Below are 20,307 nucleotides of genomic sequence, written 5' to 3'. Positions count from 1 at the left end.
ACAGTACAGTCCAGCCCCGAAATACCAGGCAATCCCTCTCTGAACAAGAGAAACAGCAAAACCCCAGACGTACGTTTCGGCCTATTGTGGGCCTCGTCAGTGAGGTGCAGCCATATCCCTCTAGGCACACTGAGCAACGGGTCCACGTCTGGATTCCCGCATCACACTTAGGGAGACTTCCCTAAGTGTCATAATTTGCATAAATAAAAAGAGAGAAGCGCTCAACCTGGGAACGAACAATAGCATAATAGATTGTTCTATGGCTAGTTACCACCCTAGAAGCAGCCTCTTTTTGCTCAATATGTGCCTTTCACAGAGAAAAACTTTCCTGTAGCATATCAGTCTGATCCTGACTTCACAGTACAGTCCAGCCCCGAAATACCAGGCAATCCCTCTCTGAACAAGAGAAACAGCAAAACCCCAGACGTACGTTTCGGCCTATTGTGGGCCTCGTCAGTGAGGTGCAGCCATATCCCTCTAGGCACACTGAGCAACGGGTCCACGTCTGGATTCCCGCATCACACTTAGGGAGACTTCCCTAAGTGTCATAATTTGCATAAATAAAAAGAGAGAAGCGCTCAACCTGGGAACGAACAATAGCATAATAGATTGTTCTATGGCTAGTTACCACCCTAGAAGCAGCCTCTTTTTGCTCAATATGTGCCTTTCACAGAGAAAAACTTTCCTGTAGCATATCAGTCTGATCCTGACTTCACAGTACAGTCCAGCCCCGAAATACCAGGCAATCCCTCTCTGAACAAGAGAAACAGCAAAACCCCAGACGTACGTTTCGGCCTATTGTGGGCCTCGTCAGTGAGGTGCAGCCATATCCCTCTAGGCACACTGAGCAACGGGTCCACGTCTGGATTCCCGCATCACACTTAGGGAGACTTCCCTAAGTGTCATAATTTGCATAAATAAAAAGAGAGAAGCGCTCAACCTGGGAACGAACAATAGCGTAATAGATTGTTCTATGGCTAGTTACCACCCTAGAAGCAGCCTCTTTTTGCTCAATATGTGCCTTTCACAGAGAAAAACTTTCCTGTAGCATATCAGTCTGATCCTGACTTCACAGTACAGTCCAGCCCCGAAATACCAGGCAATCCCTCTCTGAACAAGAGAAACAGCAAAACCCCAGACGTACGTTTCGGCCTATTGTGGGCCTCGTCAGTGAGGTGCAGCCATATCCCTCTAGGCACACTGAGCAACGGGTCCACGTCTGGATTCCCGCATCACACTTAGGGAGACTTCCCTAAGTGTCATAATTTGCATAAATAAAAAGAGAGAAGCGCTCAACCTGGGAACGAACAATAGCATAATAGATTGTTCTATGGCTAGTTACCACCCTAGAAGCAGCCTCTTTTTGCTCAATATGTGCCTTTCACAGAGAAAAACTTTCCTGTAGCATATCAGTCTGATCCTGACTTTCTGTGCGTTAGGCTCCAAAAAGGGAGCGTAGAGCATCATTTACCGCCACTGGAACTCTCGATACCAGAGTTGCTTACGGACGCGGCCAGCCTAAAAAACGTGCTCGTGTACGATTCCCCCATAGGAAACAATGGGGCTGTTTGAGCTGAAAAAAAAACCTAACACCTGCAAAAAAGCCGCTTGCAGCTCCTAACGCAGCCCATTGTTTCCTATGGGGAAACACTTCCTATGTCTGCACCTAACACTCTAACATGTACCCCGAGTCTAAACACCCCTAACCTTACACTTATTAACCCCTAATCTGCCGCCCCTGCTATCGCTGACCCCTGCATATTATTATTAACCCCTAATCTGCCGCTCCGTACACCGCCGCCACCTACATTATACCTATGCACCCCTAATCTGCTGCCCCTAACACCGCCGACCCCTATATTATATTTATTAACCCCTAATCTGCCCCCCACAACGTCGCCTCCACCTGCCTACACTTATTAACCCCTAATCTGCCGAGCGGACCGCACCACTATTATTATAAAGTTATTAACCCCTAATCCGCCTCACTAACCCTATAATAAATAGTATTAACCCCTAATCTGCCCTCCCTAACATCGCTGACACCTAAATTAAATTATTAACCCCTAATCTGCCGACTGGAGCTCACCGCTATTCTAATAAATGTATTAACCCCTAAAGCTAAGTCTAACCCTAACACTAACACCCCCCTAAATTAAATATAATTTTAATCTAACGAAATTAATTAACTCTTATTAAATAAATTATTCCTATTTAAAGCTAAATACTTACCTGTAAAATAAATCCTAATATAGCTACAATATAAATTATAATTATATTGTAGCTATTTTAGGATTTATATTTATTTTACAGGCAACTTTGTATTTATTTTAACCAGGTACAATAGCTATTAAATAGTTAAGAACTATTTAATAGCTAAAATAGTTAAAATAATTACAAATTTACCTGTAAAATAAATCCTAACCTAAGTTACAATTAAACCTAACACTACACTATCAATAAATTAATTAAATAAAATACCTATAATTATCTACAATTAAACCTAACACTACACTATCAATAAATTAATTAAATACAATTCCTACAAATAAATACAATGAAATAAACTAACTAAAGTACAAAACATAAAAAAGAACTAAGTTACAAAAAATAATAAAATATTTACAAACATTAGAAATATATTACAACAATTTTAAACTAATTACACCTACTCTAAGCCCCCTAATAAAATAACAAGCCCCCCAAAATAAAAAAATGCCCTACCCTATTCTAAATTACTAAAGTTCAAAGCTCTTTTACCTTACCAGCCCTTAAAAGGGCCCTTTGCGGGGCATGCCCCAAGAAGTTCAGCTCTTTTGCCTGTAAAAAAAAACATACAATACCCCCCACCCAACATTACAACCCACCACCCACATACCCCTAATCTAACCCAAATCCCCCTTAAATAAACCTAACACTAAGCCCCTGAAGATCTCCCTACCTTGAGTCGTCTTCACCCAGCCGAGCCAAATTCTTCATCCAAGCGGAGCAAGAAGAGGTCCTCCATCCGGTAGAAGTCTTCATCCAAGCGGGGCAGAAGAGGTCTTCCATCCGATTGAAGTCTTCATCAAAGCGGAATCTTCTATCGTCATCCATCCGGAGCGGAGCGGCAGCATCCTGAAGACCTCCGACGCGGAACATCCATCCTGGCCGACGACTGAACGACGAATGACGGTTCCTTTAAATGAAGTCATCCAAGATGGCGTCCCTCGAATTCCGATTGGTTAATAGGATTCTATCAGCCAATCGGAATTAAGGTAGGAATATTCTGATTGGCTGATGGAATCAGCCAATCAGAATCAAGTTCAATCCGATTGGCTGATCCAATCAGCCAATCAGATTGAGCTCGCATTCTATTGGCTGATCAGAACAGCCAATAGAATGCGAGCTCAATCTGATTGGCTGATTGGATCAGCCAATAGAATGCGAGCTCAATCTGATTGGCTGATTGGATCAGCCAATCGGATTGAACTTGATTCTCATTGGCTGATTCCATCAGCCAATCAGAATATTCCTACCTTAATTCCGATTGGCTGATAGAATCCTATCAGCCAATCGGAATTCGAGGGACGCAATCTTGGATGACGTCATTTAAAGGAACCGTCATTCGTCGTTCAGTCGTCGGCCAGGATGGATGTTCCGCGTCGGAGGTCTTCAGGATGCTGCCGCTCCGCTCCGGATGGATGACGATAGAAGATTCCACTTTGTTGAAGACTTCAATCGGATGGAAGACCTCTTCTGCCCCGCTTGGATGAAGTCTTCTACCGGATGGAGGACCTCTTCTTGCTCCGCTTGGATGAAGAATTTGGCTCGGCTGGGTGAAGACGACTCAAGGTAGGGAGATCTTCAGGGGCTTAGTGTTAGGTTTATTTAAGGGGGGTTTGGGTTAGATTAGGGGTATGTGGGTGGTGAGTTGTAATGTTGGGGGGGGGTATTGTATGTTTTTTTTTACAGGCAAAAGAGCTGAACTTCTTGGGGCATGCCCCGCAAAGGGCCCTTTTAAGGGCTGGTAAGGTAAAAGAGCTTTGAACTTTAGTAATTTAGAATAGGGTAGGGCATTTTTTTATTTTGGGGGTCTTTGTTATTTTATTAGAGGGCTTAGAGTAGGTGTAATTAGTTTAAAATTGTTGTAATATATTTCTAATGTTTGTAAATATTTTTTTATTTTTTGTAACTTAGTTCTTTTTTATTTTTTGTACTTTAGTTAGTTTATTTCATTGTATTTATTTGTAGGAATTGCATTTAATTTATTTATTGATAGTGTAGTGTTAGGTTTAATTGTAACTTAGGTTAGGATTTAATTTAAAGGTAAATTTGTAATTATTTTAACTATTTTAGCTATTAAATAGTTCTTAACTATTTCATAGCTATTGTACCTGGTTAAAATAAATACAAAGTTGCCTGTAAAATAAATATAAATCCTAAAATAGCTACAATATAATTATAATTTATATTGTAGCTATATTAGGATTTATTTTACAGGTAAGTATTTAGCTTTAAATAGGAATAATTTATTTAATAAGAGTTAATTAATTTCGTTAGATTAAAATTATATTTAATTTAGGAGGGTGTTAGTGTTAGGGTTAGACTTAGCTTTAGGGGTTAATACATTTATTAGAATAGCGGTGAGCTCCAGTCGGCAGATTAGGGGTTAATAATTGAAGTTAGGTGTCGGCGATGTTAGGGAGGGCAGATTAGGGGTTAATACTATTTATTATAAGGTTAGTGAGGCGGATGAGGGGTTAATAACTTTATTAAAGTAGCGGTGCGGTCCGCTCGGCAGATTAGGGGTTAATAAGTGTAGGCAGGTGGAGGCGACGTTGAGGGGGCAGATTAGGGGTTAATAAATATAATATAGGGGTCGGCGGTGTTAGGGGCAGCAGATTAGGGGTACATAAGGATAAAGTAGGTTGCTGAGCTTTGCGGCCGGCAGATTAGAGGTTAATTATTATAGGTAGCTGGCGGCGACGTTGTGGGGGGCAGGTAAGGGGTTAATAAATATAATATAGGGGTCGGCGGTGTTAGGGGCAGCAGATTAGGGGTACATAAGGATAACGTAGGTGGCGGTCGGCAGATTAGGGGTTAAAAAATTTTAATCGAGTGGTGGCGATGTGGGGGGACCTCGGTTTAGGGGTACATAGGTAGTTTATGGGTGTTAGTGTACTTTAGAGCACAGTAGTTAAGAGCTTTATAAACCGGCGTTAGCCCAGAAAGCTCTTAACTACTGACTTTTTTCTGCGGCTGGAGTTTTGTCGTTAGAGGTCTAAAATTCACTCCAGCCACGACTCTAAATACCGGCGTTAGAAAAATCCCATTGAAAAGATAGGATACGCAATTGACTAAGGGGATCTGCGGTATGGAAAAGTCGCGGCTGAAAAGTGAGCGTTAGACCCTTTAATGACTGGCTCTAAATTCCGGCGGTAGCCTAAAACCAGCGTTAGGAGCCTCTAACGCTGGTTTTCACGGCTACCGCCCAACTCTAAATCTAGGCCTAAGGGTCTAAATGAATACAAACAAAAGTGTCTTTCTTTATATTTGTCATTGTTCACCATTCAAACACATATGTCAATACACATTGCAAATGACCACCCCCCTTTTTTAATATTTGCAACCCCCCTTTTTTAAATTCCTTTATACTAGTATTGCTTGCTGTTAGAAGAAAATATCACATTTATCACTTTAATTTTTTACATTTTACTCACTATTCACATTATCATTTAATTCTCACGTCTGTTTTCCCACAGTCAATATCTCACTAGTTTATAAGTATTTATCTTAAGATTCATTTTCTATATTTGAAATTTATATTATCATCAATTTTTTAAATATCACTATTCTCAAAATTTTAAGCACGGTCAACTCTATATTGTGGCACTGTATACTTACAAATATGTTTTATAGAAGAAAGTTACATTCACACAATTCGTGAATGTGAACATATGACAAGGTTGCACTCAGGTTCAAAATTAAATCTTGTTTATTATAACCCTTGATAAACCAAAAAACACCTTAATTAAAAAGCTGCAAAACACAAGTAAATACAAATCCAGGCCTGGAAAACAAATATAAATGTTACAAGGAAAGAACATCAGAGTTTAGCAAGTACCAGAGCACATAAGTGTATAAAACACGCACCTAAACTCAAAGTGGTTCATACACAACAGTATAATGCAACCCAATTAAAGTATTGGAGCATATAGCGCTATTATAACGTTATAATGTTGCAGAGTTCCTTGAACTGTGACTTAGTTGCCAAAATGGAAAGTGAAGCCCATAGTGTATCAACACGCTCCACTGATCAAAATATAGGCAGATTTAAATCATATGCTTGTTTGTTTTTAATCCAGTGTTCAAATAACAAATCCCTTTACAAAGTACCTTCACGGTTACCAATTATAGGTCAAAACCATTCTGTAGCAAACTTTCAGTGTAATGCGGTTACTCCCATACAGATACGGAGCTTCGCTCAATATTGGTAGCAACTTGAAAGTCGGGGATAGATCCGGAAAACAAACTTCAGCAAGCTGGACAAGATTCACCGGTTTACAGGTCACCAAACATTATGCGTTTCGCCCCTTCCTTTTTCCTGGGCTGTCACTGGGACTTTGCCAGATGCTGAATTGGTGTAGGAGACCAGCCTTTTATAATAGCTTTGATTAGCTCCTCCACTTTCTGTCTCATTCCCCTGAACACAGGTTATACATATAAAATATGTTTTAGCATGAATATATATATAATTTCTCTGTAACAAAAATTTGGTAGTAATTTTAAGTTAATAAACTTTAAGTAAATTCCACACTCATACATCTTAGTAACATACAATATAACTGACAACAGGAATTTATTCTGTCTCATCTTATAAAATCGAACATCTTTGTATGGCTTACACAATAAAATTATCATATACTAAGTGTTGTTGTTGAGTGAAACTTGTAAATAATATATTAATTTAGCAATTAATGGCAGCAAACATATATTCATTCAATGTTCAGAATCTAAATGAGATAATCTAATATCTATTTACTCACTGACACATTTCATATTCTATTACAATTTGCTACACTTTGATAGGTAATATTCATTTATACACTTTCCAAATTCACAAAATAATAATACTTCGTAGTTCTCCTCCCTACTGATATGCAAACTATTACATGAACTTTAAAAATAATCAGTAATATATTCAGTAGAATTCTAATATAAGAATGTGATGAAGCTATGACTGACAGTAATCTCAGACCAACAAGCTATTATGCATAAGAAAGATCATCCAATCATTGGTGACTCGCAATAGTACCTTCTCGTTCATTGGCCCATGTAACGCTGGTGTTATGCACAATTTGATTGACTTATAATATGGAACTGACAAACATAATAACGTATGGCTGATTTCTAAGTTGTACACTAAGATCCAATCTGCATTAGGAGGCGGGCATAATATTGAGATATAAAACACCAAATCTGACCAGCACATACCCCTCAGAGGAAGCGTTATGTGAAACGCGCGTCGGGGCACTCTCACGAGGTCATAGTACCTCTCTTTTAATCGCTTACTCAGTTGTCCTTTATGGAATAATAGCTACCTTGATATTTCATTAGTCAGAGAAATTGTAATTTAAGATCCTGCTATAGGAGGAGCTTTAGGCCAGACTAGCAATCGCTATAGTCCTTAACATACCTTAGCAGCTGCACTGTATGTGATTCTGAAACACAATACCTTACAATAAGTTGATTTGGCTAGTACTGTCAAAACTGTTTGAATACCATATGTATCAATGATACTACCATTCTGATGTATATCATCTAAACTGTGTGTGATTTGGATACACAATACCTTATAAGAGGTTTATTTTCCTATAATTGATAGCACTGTCGGTATACCGTAGGTATCATAGATACTAACACTCTGCTATACAATACTAATTGTTGCTATCTCATTATTCTATACTGAGCTCAAGATACTTTTAAAGTGTGTGTGTGTGTGTACAGCTTGGTTGGATTTTATTTAGTATTTTTTAGTTATTTTGTATGAATGTTTGATATTTATTTTTCATTTACTTGTGACACTTTACCTTTAATCTAATATATCATTAGAGTCAGGCAATCTGTTCTTTGTTCAATTATAGTTGCATTTTTTGTAAAAATGGAAAATAAATTCTCAAATATTCTCTTGGTGCCAAAAGGTAATACTGACAAAAATATTTTTTAGTGCACTATAGAATAAGATTAGCACCTCAGTCATGTTTTCCCGATCAGTTATGAGCAACACATGCTGTGGGGTTGCCAGGGTTTTTTTCCTGTTTTGTTTGCCATGTGCTGCGGGCAGCCATTTTACTCACCTCTCTTCCTGACTATGGTGCATTGTGGGGGATGCTGCTCATTTCCTGCACTTCCTTTTATGGCCAGACTGGTGTGCATCATCCGTGTGAGAAAGGATGCAGTCTCAGAATTGTGATGTCATCAATTATTATTTAAAAGGCCTCTGTTCAGTATGCTTTGCCTTTGCATTGTCTCAGACCTGTTTGTGAGAGTTTCTGTGTATTACCTGGCTGCCTGACGTCCTTCCTGGTTCCTGATCCCTGGCTTGTTCCTGACTCTGCTGTTTTCCTTGTTCCTGATTCCGGCTCATCTGACTATTCGCTGTGGCTCCTGACTCGGCTCGTCTGACTACCAGCTCTGGTTTTGACTCCTGGCTTGTTATTTGACTTGTGGACTTTTTATTATTTTTTGCAATTAATAAAGGTGTGATTATTTTTGCACTTCTCGTCTCAGTCTGATTCCTGGCACCCTGACAGGGGTGTGCAGGGAGGACAGGACATAGTGCTGCTGGATAAGACTATTCATATCCCTGCCTGCAAACCCTGCACCATGTGTAACTCATAACTGTCCTGTAAAATATTGCTGAGGTTACAGCTAGGGATGGATGGGAGAATGTGTTTATATTAAAATATTATTGTAGAAATTCGATTTGCATAATCGAATGTTGATAAGAACGAATATTCTTAAAAATTCTATAATCAAATGTTATTTACAGTATTTGAATGTCCCTTGATTTCGAATGTCACTTTTAATTCCGAATGTCACTTTTGATTTCAAATGTTCCTTTTGATTTCGAATTTACATAATAGATCAAATATACTCATTTGATTATTAAATTTCTATATTTTATTTATTATGAACATTCAAATTTGAATATTACATTTATAAAACAGATGTAGACTAGAAATACTATTTCGAATTTGAATATTATATTTATAAAACAGTTGTAGACTAGAAATACTATTTCGAATTTGAATATTACATTTATAAAACACAGTTGTAGACTCGAAATACTATTTCAAATTTGAATATTACATTTATAAAACACAGTTGTAGACTAGATATACTATTTTGAATTTGAATATTACATTTATAAAACACAGTTGTAGACTAGAAATACTATTTAGAATTCGAATATTATATTTATAAAACACAGTTGTAGACTAGAAATACTATTTTGAATATAATATTTATAAAACACAGTTGTAGACTAAAAATACTATTTCGAATTTGAATATTACATTTATAAAATATAATTGTAGGTTAGAAATACTATTTAGAAAACAAAATTGAATATTACAAATTTGATTAGGATAAAATTAATTTGAAATCAAATTTGATGTAAAATACATATGGCTAGATTACGAGTTTTGTGTTATGGGTGAAAAAGCAGCGTTATGGCACTTTTTCACTACCGCTGGTATTATGAGTCTTGCAGGTGTAACTGTACCGCACACTTTTTTGGCCGTAACGCAACCTAACTACCGCAGCTTTCAAAAAGTCCTTTTTCAATGGGACTTCCATAGCGCCGGTATTACGAGTTTACCTGTCTGGCCAAAAAGTGAGCGGTACAGCCCATAACTACAAGATCCATACCGTAAACTGAAAGTCAGTATTTATAGGTTTTACACTACAAAGCCGTAACATAAAACTCATAACTAAAGTGTTACAAAGTACACTAACACCCATAAACTACCTATTAACCCCTAAACCGAGGCCCTCCTGCATCGCAAACACTAAAATAAAATTATTAACCTCGAATTTGCCTCTCCGGACAGCGCCGCCACTATAATAAACATATTAACCCCTAAACCGCTGTACTCCCGCATCGCAAACACTAGTTAAATATTATTAAACCCTAATCTGCTGTCCCTAAAATTGCCACAACCTACATTACTGTTATTAAACCCTAATCTGCTGCCCCCAAAATCGCTGCCACTATACTAAAGTTATTAACCCCTAAACCTAACCCTAAGTCTAACCCTAGCCCTAACGTAACCCTAACACCCACTAACTTTAACATAATTAAAATAAATTTAAATAAAAATTACAATTAATACCTAAATAATTCCTATTTAAAACTAAATACTTACCTATAAAATAAACCCTAAGCTAGCTTCAATATAACTAATAGTTACATTGTAGCTATCTGTCAGGGTTTTTTCCCTGCTTTGTTTGTTATGTGCTGCTGGCAGCCATTTTACTCACCTCTCTGGTGCATACTGTGTGATGTTGCTTCCTTTTATGGCCAGACTGGTGTACATCATCAGTGTGAGACAGGATGCAGTCGCAGAATTGTGATGTCATCACTTATTATTTAAAGGGCCTCTGTTCAGTATGCTTTGCCCTTGCATTGTCTCAGACCTGTTTGTGGGAGCTCCTGTGTATTGATTATGAGTTCCCAATAACCTCTAGGGAGAGAGGGGGGGATAGTGGGTTTTTAGCCCTTAGACCTATAGAAACCAAACCTGGGTGTTTCCAGTAGGTAGTGCCTTATGCCAAATAATATAGAATTATTACAAAGAAGAGGGACAGAGAAAGTGAAGCATATTGGGCACACTTGAAGGGGCAAAAACCATTGCTATATTGATTGTGTGGTGTGTCGTGTATTAATTAAACTTAACTTTTATATCAATAATCATTAAAAAGTAGTGTAGATTTCCACCAATGTATAAAAGAGAAACAAACAATATTAAAATTGTGTCCGATTAGTACTCGGTACACAAAAGCTCCTCTCAAATGTGATACAGTGATCAGTTTGTATCACACTGTCCTGTTGAAACCAAGTAAATATCAAATATTTCACTATATGTTATTTTTGTGAGAGTATGAGTACCATTTCCATCAATATAGGTCTATTTCATTCAAATTTCCCCATTGCACATATCATTATATAAATGATTATGTGTTTATCAGTCGCTAATGGGGTTATTTGACAGTAAAGTGTTGCCACACTATTATAAGAGTCTAATTTGGCAAATACAAGATTAATAAGTATTGGTGTACAGGTAATTTTATTCAGGTAAATATGAGAAAAACATTTGTAATAAACACCTATATGTCCTGGTGTTTATACTGTTCACATTAGTTCAATATTGAAGATAGTTATTGCTACTAGTGTTGACAGATTTGCAATGTTAATCGTATATTGTTTATTGTGAATCAACCTCAGTAATCATCCATTAACGTGTGCTATATACGTGGTATTAGCCTGGTAAATATAATTATTTCAGGTGAGGTTGGGATTCTGAGGTAGTTCAAAGTCTAAAAACACAGTGCAGGCTCATATAAAGCGATAACCTTTTGAAAGACAACAATCTGTTATAAGGCTTATGGTAGCCCAAATCAATTAAACCTAGGTATAATATCGCTATAAGGAGCAGGCACTAGTGATATTTTGCTGCACAAAGTATTTGCCGGAAAAGAATGGCACTCAGGATAGTCTGTCTATAGCGATAGCTTTACGCTTGAGCATATTGCTCCAACAAACTGTAGTAAGATTAAAGTATTAACCTTTCCCAATTAAAGCCTATAATCGCTGTAACCGCTATGCCAGACTAACATCTAAAGTTTTTTTTAAAAAAAATTAAAGTAAAGGGTGCCTAAAAGAGGCCAACAATTAGTCTAATTTCAACGGACTGATTGAGAGGAGCAGTGCGAATGCCTGACGCGCGTTTCGCAACTGCTTTTTCAGAGGCGTCCGGTCCCACCGCCACACACTACTTTTAAAGGACCTTCAGCCAATCACATGGCTGATTGCATTTTTGTAAATTCTTGTCACCCTATCGGCTGGTTCCTACCATCTAGCTGTGGCCTATAAGACTAGGGTGTGTGTTTGTTAACGTGTCCAATAGATTACTCGTCTAATGTTTATCTTTTTATGTCAGACTGATCTCGAATGGGAATTGAGTGATCAACGATAGTTAATACTACTATAGATGTATACTATCTATTGCAAAGCAAGTGTTTGAACATATATATGTAGATCCTTGTATGATATTTGTATCTTATGATTACCAACCTTTCTATCATATATATTTAGACAATCAGACGTTACTTGTAGCTACCATATGTATACTTTGTCTATTTGTAGCTATTATTTGAACAAATATTTGTGAGGACTGGTAATGTATATCCCGTTGCAGCCCATACAAAGTGGATCCTTCAATTGTGGCACTGTTATATTTACACAGTGCTTTTTACACTTTATAGCTAGATCATATTATAGGATAAAAATGTTCTTATGTCATTTTATTGTGTCACATATATTCGATGTTCAAAATTAGTCACAGTTTCATTATGCACATTTGTCATGTTTAATACATAGCAATGTTATACTATATTTATATTAACGTGCCATTTTTACATTTGAACTATATACACGATATAGATTTTGTAATTTAATCTGATCTTTGTATGGTTTCCACATAGTGCCATTGTAGCACCATATCAGGGATGTGTATTCTTTTATCATAGATGAGATGGCTGAACATTATATTTCCGATCATTGTCATTGAAAATCACAGTTGGCTGGTTATATTCTAGGTACTATGTATAGTCAAACATGATGTCTTAGACTGTGCAGGGTAAATTTATCTCATTCTTTTAAAAGCTCAATTAAAAAATATATATATTACAGAATACCTTTGGTTATATAATTCATTTGGTTTTATAACTGGACATATACTCCGTATATTATTTAAATTGTTGATCAGACAAGGGTATGCCAATAAATAGATTTTTTACACAATTGTGTTTTTTGTTTTTATTCATGTATATGCTTTTTGTAGATCTCTCTAGTATAATCTCGACACAGAATTATTGTACTGTGTCTAGTCAAACATTTTTATGAGGTTAGTGTAAAAAGGCACTGTATTTTATCATTTTGTTTAGCCCATTTGGTTTCATGCTCTGTAGCCAAAAGATCCACCTGGATTCAGCCTTTAGAAGGGTATTCTCTATATTTCCTCCTCTGATACCCAAGGTCAGTTTTTGTAGGACCCAGCATTTCAATTCTGGTTTACTGTCATGGCAGTCTAAAAAATGTCTTACAACTGATGTTAGTTTCTTATCTTTTTCAAGATCTTTTTTTGCATTTTTTATGTTTCCCAGGTGTTCACCTAGTCTTCTCCTGAGTTCCCTAGTGGACATTCCCACATACTTTTTGTTGCAGCTACATTCCAAGCAGTATATTACATTGTACGTTCTGCAGTTAAACAGACCATTAATTCTTTTCACACCATCTGGAAAGATGGGCATTTCTTTGATAGTTTTCATATAGACACAGAATGTGCATGCACCGCATGGATATGTACCTGTTAATCCATCCTTTCTAATGCTGGGTTTTCTTGCAAAGTGACTTCTCATGACTTTGTCTCTAATCGTTGGTGCCCTTTTCAAACTAATGGCAATCTTGTTTCCCACATTTTTGGCTAGATCTACATCGGTTTGCAATATGTGAGCATGCTTGTTCAATATCGTAGTTATCTCTTTGTGGGCTATGTTGTATGTGCCCACAAAACAAATTCTTGTGTCCTTGTTCTGTTTTTGTTTAGGGAATAATAGCTCATTCCTATTCATATGGAGTGCTTTATGGTATGCCCTTTTAAGAATGCTGTTTGGATATCCTCTGCTTTTCAGTCTCATTTTTTGTTCTTTTGATTCCTTTTTAAAAGTGTTAATTTCTGAACAGTTTCTCCGTATTATTAAGAATTCTCCATATGGGATTGCTTTTTTGGTAGAAGGGTGATGTGCACTGTCAAAAGATAGTATCGAGTTTGTAGCCGTTTCTTTTCTGTGTATACCTGATTGTACACATCCAAACATATCCCTTGAGATTTTCAAGTCAAGAAAGGTTACTGCTGTATTGCTGATTTCAAACGTTAGTTTTAAGTTTAGATCATTGCAGTTTAGTTCATGAATGAACTGTTTGAATCTCGATTCTTCTCCCTTCCATAGGATGAATACATCATCTATGTACCTGAGCCACAACAGTATGTTATCAGTGTATTGTTCCATCTTTTCTCCAAATACGTGTTCCCGCTCCCACCATCCAAGATATATGTTAGCATATGTTGGGGCACATGCTGTGCCCATGGCAGTGCCACGTATTTGGAGAAAGAATTTGTCGTTGAACACGAAATAATTGTGGCTCAGGACAAATTTTAGGAGTCTCAGTATGAATTCATTTTTAAGCGTATTCACACTTGGTTCCATTTCAAGGAAGTATCCCACTGCATGGCACCCCCATTTATGCTCTATCGATGTATATAGGGACTCAACATCGCATGTGGCAAGCCAAGTATCAGAATCAAGGGTCATGCCTTCAATTTTGTTCAGAATGTCCATAGTATCCCTTGTATATGAAGGGAGGGAGAGTACTATATCTCTTAATCTCAGATCAATATATTGTGACGCTTGTTCACATAGGCTTCCAATACCTGACACAATCGGTCTGCCAGGAGGTATTTTCTGATTTTTGTGCACCTTAGGTAGCAAATATAATGTTGCTACTTTGGGGTTGCTGACATTTAGGAATTTGTATTCTCTTGTATCTATTAGTTCGTCTTTTTTTTGCTGTCTCAATTAGCGTGTTATATTTTGCCAAAAAATCTTGTGTTGGATTTCCCCAGAGTGGTTTGTAGCAGTTTTTATCTCCTAGCTGTTTTTTTGCTTCAGTTAGGTATAATTCGGTAGGCCAGATCACAACATTTCCTCCCTTGTCTGAAGATTTGATTACCACGTCTTCCCACTTCTCGATTTCTCTCAGTGCTTTGGATTCCTTTTCACTGATATTTTTTGTGTTCACATCACGAAGTTTTAGAATATCTCTAATTACCACTTTTTGATATGTATCTATTTCAGGAAATTGACAGATTTGAGGCATGTATGTCGATTTTTTTACCAGTTCTTTTCTCCAATCATTACTGTCAGTGTTTTCATTTTCATTTTCTTCTAGTAGAGATATTAAGTCCATAATGGCTTGTGTGTCACAATCAGTATCTTCATGTTTAGCAAATATTTTATTCAGAGCCATTTTTCTAGTGAAAAGATGCACATCTTTTATTATTTCAAAATAGTCTATGTTGTTATATAAATATAGTATAACATTGCTATGTATTAAACATGTCAAATGTGCATAATGAAACTGTGACTAATTTTGAACATCGAATATATGTGACACAATAAAATGACATAAGAACATTTTTATCCTATAATATGATCTAGCTATAAAGTGTAAAAAGCACTGTGTAAATATAACAGTGCCACAATTGAAGGATCCAATTTGTTTGGGCTGCAGCGGGATATACATTACCAGTCCTCACAAAGATTTGTTCAAATAATAGCTACAAATAGACAAAGTATACATATGGTAGCTACAAGTAACGTCTGATCGTCTAAATATATATGATAGAAAGGTTGGTAATCATAAGATACAAATATCATACAAGGATCTACATATATATGTTCAAACACTTGCTTTGCAATAGATAGTATACATCAGAGCCATTTTTCTAGTGAAAAGATGCACATCTTTTATTATTTCAAAATAGTCTATGTTGTTAGTTGGGGAGAAGGAAAGTCCTCTTTTCAGAACGTTGATATGGTCTTGTGATAGTATCTTATTGGACAGATTTATGATTTGTAAATCTGTGGTCTTTACCACCTCGGTCTCTTCGACCAGTCCTCCTTGTTCCGGTCTTTCCCGTACCCCCATCTCGATCTGTTCCTGAGATTCCGCTCTGGTTTTCCCTCCCCTCCTTATTCCTTTGTTTTTGGTTTTGTGCTTCTCTCGTTTTTTGACTCTATCTGTGATAGTATAGCAAGTCTTTCGTTAGCGCTAGGTACCAGCAACCTTCTATTAGAGGTACCTTCTTCCACATCCTCAGCTGCTGACGATTCGTATTCAGATGTCGAAATTTCATTCTTATCTCCTTTAGGTGGTAGGAAATTTCTCCTCCGTCTTGGGTTCTGTTCATCCCATGTAAAGACTCTCCCTTTTTTTAAGTCTTTTATATCCCTGCTTAGTTTATCACATTTTGTTTTAATGATTTCTCTTTCTTTTGAATCAAGTTATTCCCTTAGATATTTGTATGCAGTTTTGAAGTTATCTAAAGATTCAAATTTGGCTAGTTTAATTGTTATTTCAGATATTTCTGTGCCTAGTTCTTCAACAATTTCGGTTTCGTAATCCGATAGTATAGCGACAAGTACTTCTGAGCAGGAGATTAGGGCTTGTTCCCATCTTCCCCTATAGCTTTCTATGTGGAAGCTGAAAGATGGGAATAGACTTACTCTTAGTCCTTTTGGGATTATGTGGGATTATACTACATTGTTTACTAAGTTTTTGATGATTTAAAACTTAGTAAACAATGTAGTAATGCAGCGAGTAAGGCTAGCAGAATGCTTGGATGTATTGGTAGAGGTATTTGCAGCAGAAATAGTAAGGTTCTTATGCCACTTTATAGATCATTAGTTAGGCCTCATCTTGAGTATTGTGTGCAGTTCTGGAGGCCATATCTTCAGAAGGATATTAACAAACTTGAATCTGTGCAAAGGAGGGCTACCAAAATGGTACATGGTCTAAAAAATAAAACTTACCAGGATAGGCTCAATGACCTAAATATGTATAGCTTAGAGGAGAGAAGGGAAAGAGGTGATATGATAGCAACTTTCAAGTACATTAAAGGGTTTAGTAAAACTGAGGCTGTGGGTATTTTACATAAAATGGAAAATTCAAGAACAAGGGGTCATGAGCTCAAGCTAAAGGGTAGTAGATTCAGGAGTAATTTTAGGAAGCACTTCTTTACAGAAAGAGTGATTGATTTATGGAATAAACTTCCTCAAGAGGTAGTAGCAACAAACACTGTGGGGGACTTTAAAAATGCATGGGACAAGCATAGGGCTATCCTACGAACTAGATAAGTTTATACTGTTAGGTAAGGTCGGGCAGACTTGCTGGGCCTATGGCTCTTATCTGCCGTCAATATCTATGTTTCTATGTTTCTATGTGCTTGGCTAGGTACTTATCGTAAGCGCTTTTATTCCACACAGAGCGTGTGTGTTTTCTAAGCAGTTCCCCTAGTTCTTTTAGACCAGATTCCCAGTCATCAATTTCTGTTGGTTTATAACCTTCAGCCGATAGGTTGGCAAATATTTTATCTATATTTGCTTTGCGGTCCTTTTCTCTCTTTAGAAAATCTTCCATTAAATTAATGGAAGCCATATTACCCCCAGGAAATGACTACTGAATAGTCTAGAATAAACTGATTATGAGTTCCCTATAACCTCTAGGGAGAGGGGGGGATAGTGGGTTTTTAGCCCTTAGACCTATAGAAACCAAACCTGGGTGTTTCCAGTAGGTAGTGCCTTATGCCAAATAATATAGAATTATTACAAAGAAGAGGGACAGAGAAAGTGAAGCATATTGGGCACACTTGAAGGGGCAAAAACCATTGCTATATTGATTGTGTGGTGTGTCGTGTATTAATTAAAACTTAACTTTTATATCAATAATCATTAAAAAGTAGTGGAGATTTCCCCCAATGAATACAAGAGAAACAAACAATATTAAAATTGTGTCTGATTAGTACTCGGTACACAAAATCTCCTCTCAAATGTGATACAGTGATCAGTTTGTATCACACTGTCCTGTTGAAACCAAGTAAATATCAAATATTTCACTATATGTTATTTTTGTGAGAGTATGAGTACCATTTCCATCAATATAGGTCTATTTCATTCAAATTTCCCCATTGCACATATCATTATATAAATGATTATGTGTTTATCAGTCGCTAATGGGGTTATTTGACAGTAAAGTGTTGCCACACTATTATAAGAGTCTAATTTGGCAAATACAAGATTAATAAGTATTGGTGTACAGGTAATTTTATTCAGGTAAATATGAGAAAAACATTTGTAATAAACACCTATATGTCCTGGTGTTTATACTGTTCACATTAGTTCAATATTGAAGATAGTTATTGCTACTAGTGTTGACAGATTTGCAATATTAATCGTATTGTTTACTGTGAATAAACCTCAGTAATCATCCATTAACGTGTGCTATATACGTGGTATTAGCCTGGTAAATATAATTATTTCAGGTGAGGTTGGGATTCTGAGGTAGTTCAAAGTCTAAAAACACAGTGCAGGCTCATATAAAGCGATAACCTTTTGAAAGACAACAATCTGTTATAAGGCTTATGGTAGCCCAAATCAATTAAACCTAGGTATAATATCACTATAAGGAGCAGGCACTAGTGATATTTTGGAGGATAGAAAAACAAGGGGCGCCAACATAGTGTGAATCAGTTTGGAAAACTGCAAAACAGTAGTTATAATAAAATCTACTCACAAGTGGAGTCGCACCTAGAACCAACTGGGTGCAAACAGGCAGGCTGACATTCAGGACCAGCAGTCAGTACGCTGGGGGTCTCACCCGGGAGACCTGTGGGTGGGTCAGATGAGGTAGATGGAGTCGGCTGTGTGTCGTCTGGTGAGCCGGATCGCCACTGTGGAAGTCCAAAGGGCTGTGTTGTTTATCCCAAAAGGGTAGCTGCTCACACGATCAGCCTTGTTTCCAAACGAGTTTCCAATGTCAGTGTATGGAACAAAGGGATAAAAACCAAAGTGGGTATAACCACTGCAAACTGTGGTAATATTAAAAAGGCACAGAAAAACCGGGTCTGTCTAAAAACAAGTATTTAATTGCTACGCGTTTCTCAGTCCGTAAAGGACCGTTTCCTCAGGCATATACAAAGGTGTTCAACAGGCTACCATTTATACCTGACAGTGACCCGGAATCAAAATGTGGAGGTCATCTCCAAAGAATTGACAATAAAATGTTAAAATACAAAAATACAATAAAAAATGGAACATGTATCAAAATTGTGTTTGAGCAGCAATCAGATAATATATTCATATCATGAAAAAACAAAGAGAACAAACATAAAAACAGCATGTATTTGCATTGATGAGTGACACCTGTGATAGTGTTTCTGAAAAAAAAAAAAAAAAAAGCTAAACCTGTGTGTGTATCCTATCCTATAGATAAACATGTTGTCACCTCAAAAGACTATTGGGTTATATGAAAATAAGATCCCAATGGTGACTATTGTTTAGTGTGCAAAACAAATCTGTATGTAATCATTAAAGAATATATATAAACTAGAAAAAATATATATATGTTTTCCTCTGGGTTGGGCTCGAACCCTTGACCTTGTGTATGCTAGGCTTTTACTGATCTAAAAGAGCTATTCAGATATGACAACAAATGAGAATGATATCACTCGTAATATACCAAACAATAGTAGATAATATGGATGTATTAGAATTATGAGTTTGCAGAAAACATTGTTCTTGTAAAGAGCCCACATATCTTATATTCTAGAAACAAAAATAAGATGGTTATGGTCGATAGATTCTAGATAGAACAAGAAAAATGGTCTTTTATGTATCTAGATAATGATTTAAGGAACGCTATCTCAAACTAGCGGTCCCAAATATAAATTAAATGTCTATGTAAATGTTGAAGGTGTTGGATGAAGATTAAATGAAAGAATATAGCAATCCTGGTTTGGAGACATATAAATATGCTATATGCAAGCTGTTGTAATACTGGTAAAAAAGTGATGTAAAAATGGTAAAAAATGGGTCATGGAAAAAACCTATTGAGAAATATTAGAAAATTGTATATATTAAAAAATCTAATGATATACTGCTAAAAAGTGTATATATATAAAAAGAACCTTCGTTTAAAGCATATATTTTTACTAAATGCTAGCTGTGAAGGTTCTAGTGATACTGCTCATGATATTCTTTTTCTAAACTCATATTGATAATGAATTGTTTCAAATATTTTGGGTGGGATACAAACCCGTGTCTATATATGTAAGGACCCAATGTTTAGTCTGATGAGCTATCTGGAAATAGCAAAGTATATAGGAATCTTAGTGTGGTTGACTCTAAACTAATCGATATAAC

Source organism: Bombina bombina, chromosome 9, assembly GCF_027579735.1.
Source record: "Bombina bombina isolate aBomBom1 chromosome 9, aBomBom1.pri, whole genome shotgun sequence".
NCBI lineage: Eukaryota > Metazoa > Chordata > Amphibia > Anura > Bombinatoridae > Bombina > Bombina bombina.
This window is presented reverse-complemented; position numbering follows the sequence as displayed.